Source organism: Otolemur garnettii, unplaced genomic scaffold, assembly GCF_000181295.1.
Source record: "Otolemur garnettii isolate 467f Iridium unplaced genomic scaffold, OtoGar3 scaffold00191, whole genome shotgun sequence".
Lineage (NCBI taxonomy): Eukaryota > Metazoa > Chordata > Mammalia > Primates > Galagidae > Otolemur > Otolemur garnettii.
Genome location: NW_003852586.1, coordinates 673,920 through 677,391, shown reverse-complemented (window position 1 = coordinate 677,391; position 3,472 = coordinate 673,920). Strand labels below are relative to the sequence as shown.

At 41.7% G+C, this 3,472-nt stretch overlaps 1 protein-coding gene across 1 annotated transcript in view; it reads left to right on the top strand.

Moving 5' to 3' along the window:
- SLC4A4 (solute carrier family 4 member 4) overlaps positions 1–3,472 on the top strand; it is a 353,144-nt gene that overhangs the window by 71,311 nt on the left and 278,361 nt on the right. The gene's annotated exons all lie outside the window — the stretch shown is intronic.

Below are 3,472 nucleotides of genomic sequence, written 5' to 3'. Positions count from 1 at the left end.
GCAGTCTGGTGGAGTTAGTGGAGAGGTTAGATGTGGTGAAGAAATAAAATTTTTAAAGGAAGGAGACACTTTCTCATGACTTATGGGAAAAAATTTGTAGAAAGAAAACACTTTATCTCTTATTCAACTAATTAGTGAAAGTCTCATTTATAAAAAGTGAAATTATAACATGACCTTACTTAGGTGTAATTAAATGAAAATGTAGTGCTTTTCTGGTAAGTCAAATCTGTGATTTTGGATTTATAATCACATCACAACGAACTAGTTGAGAAGGAATGAAGGTAAATAAGGAACTAAAATTTCCTTTTTTTGTCTTTTTCTGTAGCCCATTTCCCTTTGTGTTCAGGTGGGAGTTGCCCAGAATTGGCTTTAATGTTTCAGCAGATTTTCATGTCTCTGCAATAAAACATAAATTTCTTGTGCTGTTTTTCTGATGTCAAATGTGGGATTTTCCAACACTCTGTAACATGTAATTCACATAGATGATACTATGCTTAAACTTGGATTGCATGGGACTCTCAAATTTTCCTGGTTATCTAATCAAGTTGATACTAGGGTATGACATTTATAACAGTGTGGTTCCTGCTTTTCCCCGAAGCTGTTGTCCTGTATAGGATGTATATTGAACTGGGCCAATAATTTTCAGAAGGTCTAGAAATATTCTTAAAATTTACATTTGCTCTCCACTTTGTTACCAGAAAGATTCAAGTGACATATAGATATTACACAAACTAAGAGAATATAAAATGAATTATAAATCGATGGAGAAAGTTAATAGAGAAAAAATAGAGACAAATGGAATAAGAGTAAACCACAGTCACTGGTATGTAGCGTGTGTGTCTCACTTTTATCGTTAAAGGGGAGTAAGAAACTGGATTACTTCGTCGAATAACAGAGATTATGACTTAAAAATAAATTGCTTGCTTAGAGGAAGCACAGAGACTGCCAACATAAAATCCAGAAGGAAGTAGAGAAGACTTTGTAGGATGTGTGAGTGAGGCCCCAGCAGCACCTTGACTAGAGACAGCTCCAGCTCCCGCCGTCCCCTCCTGGCTCTGTATGTCTACAGACTGACGGTGCTAAAATGCTTCTCCAAGGTCGATTCTGTCGTGGGTCTTCAGGGTCAGTTAGACAATTCTTTTAGCACTTATATTTGGGGTGGCTGTTTCCTTTCACCTCATGTGTTTTGAACTTTCATGACGTGTCTGTCACTTGTCATTGAGCACATCTCCCCCCCCCCCCCCCCCGGGGTGACCTGTCCTCTTACTGCGAACCAGCAGGAAGGCTCAGCTCTCATGCCCTCAGTGGGGGTGAGGTCACTGTTACACAATGGGTTTTTGGAGTGTGTAATCATAGTTTCTTTCATCATGTGATAAGTAAGTTTCTGAGAAAAAAAAGTAAGGGTCTTCATTTTCCCAGTGGACATAGAACTTACCCTGCCAAAAATCCAGAAGTAGCATTCATGTTCTCCTCACACCAGAAGTACACGTGTGTTAGTAGTAATTACCTTCATTTCCTTCTGGAATGAGGTAAAGCTTTCATAGAAATTAAATAAAATGAGTACTAAGATTTCTGTGAATTTAAAGGAGAATCGGATTCTCCCAGGCAAGCAAGTTTCTTTGGTGGAGCTGTCTAGGGTTCTGTGGGAGAGGCTCCGGGGGCAGCGTGGGGCTCCTGCTCAGTCTGCAGAGGGCCTGCTCTCACCTGGCCCTGGCACACGGTTCATGTTGCTGGAGACCTTGGTAAACTCATCACATTAGACCATGGGTGGATGTAAGTTGATGTTTGGATGGTTTTTAAATTGATTGGGAGGTGGCCAGGGCAAGAATGTATGTTATTATGTTATTTTTCTGGCTGGCCTGAAAGACAGCAGAGCATGTTCGAAAGATGTTTTATGGAATTGCAGGGGCGGCAGTGTGTCCTTTGCAGTGAGACAGCAAGTGTGCCTGCTGGGAGCGTGCCCCCAAGCAGGGGTGACCAGGCCCCTGAGCTACAGTCAGTAAGCCACCTGGAACTGCCCAAGAGGGAGGCTTTGCCCTTAGTTATAAAAGACTCCTGTGCCACTGTTTTAAGGACTAAAGGCTTGAATTACTCTTCACCAAACTAATGGTACCTCACTGGGTTTTCTCTTTTAACTTAAACATTAAGGTTTGTTGCTTTAAACTTAGTTGGCTTTCTTTTGCCAGTGATGAGTAAAGAATGACCGGTACCATAGTTGTTATAAATATAATAGGTACAGTGATATTTAAGTTAAAACATAAGTTACCAGTCAAAAAGACAGTGTAGTTTTTTCCTTTGCCAAAAACGAAATCTTACTCAATAAAATAAACGATTTACAACTCATTGCTTTTCTGAGATTATTCATTTTCCTTTATATAATTTTAAACATTGAGGTCTGCTGTTAGTGTTAGGCATGCTTATTCAGATCTTAAGTTTTTAGGTGTAGGTGATTGGGAGCAATCATTTCAGTGACAGAAGTGGTAATAGCTCATTTGTGTAGAGAGTGGTAACTGGAGAGGTAGGCAGTGAAGGAAGGGGATGGAAGGTCAGGGCCGTCAGGGTGGAGAGGTGGGTTTAGAGTTACCTACTTAGAATTTACACACACAATCTGGGGACTGCTCTCTCTCCTTACAGACAGGGGAGTGTCTCCTGATCCTGGGGGCCAGGGTAGATCCCGGGGCTGCAAACCTTAGGTGTTTGCCCCACAACCCCGGATTGACCCCTTTGCTTAAGAGTAACACTTTTTAACAGCACTGTCAGAGTGTCAGAACTTTTCAGGAGTTTTACCTTGGTTTTCCTAAGAGAGGAAGTAATCACAGAACTGAATCCGTTTTTGTGGTTCTTCAGAATTACTCAGTTTGAGAAAATGTTTGCAGTCCCTTCTGCCCTCTCCCCTTTCACTTGTTTCACAACAGCTTGTTTTGAAGCAGAGGCGGGGCCCCTGCCCAGCCCCCTGCCCAGGCCCCTCCTGCTCCCTCCACTCCATGGACACCTCCAGGTTTTCTGCTATTCTGAACCTAACTGAATCTTTTAAATCTTTCCTACCATTTTCCATTTTCTTTCTTTTTATATCTCATACAAATAAAATTTGCATGTGTTTTTGTTGCCTGGTTTAAACACTATGGAATAAAAGGCAGCGTAGCACAGAGTAAACGAGGGGCGGAAAGCCAGAGCCTCCTTTGTGCCTCTGCCCCGAGCACACTCCAGAGTTATTTTTCTGCTTGTCTGTCTTTGGAGCTGTATCTGTTGAAATGCACATGTAGAAGGATGTTACCTTGTGTTGTACAATAAATACAGTTAGAAATCAACCTGGCTCATGTACAGTGATCAATAAGCTGTGAGCCTTCAAGTTCAGTTTGTGCCTTTTAAGGGCACGTGGCATTTCTGTACCAGGAGCAATGTCTGGAGAAGTAGCAAAGCTCTAGGTTCCCCAGGCTTACTTTTATTCAGATGGCCATGAGTTACTTTTAGA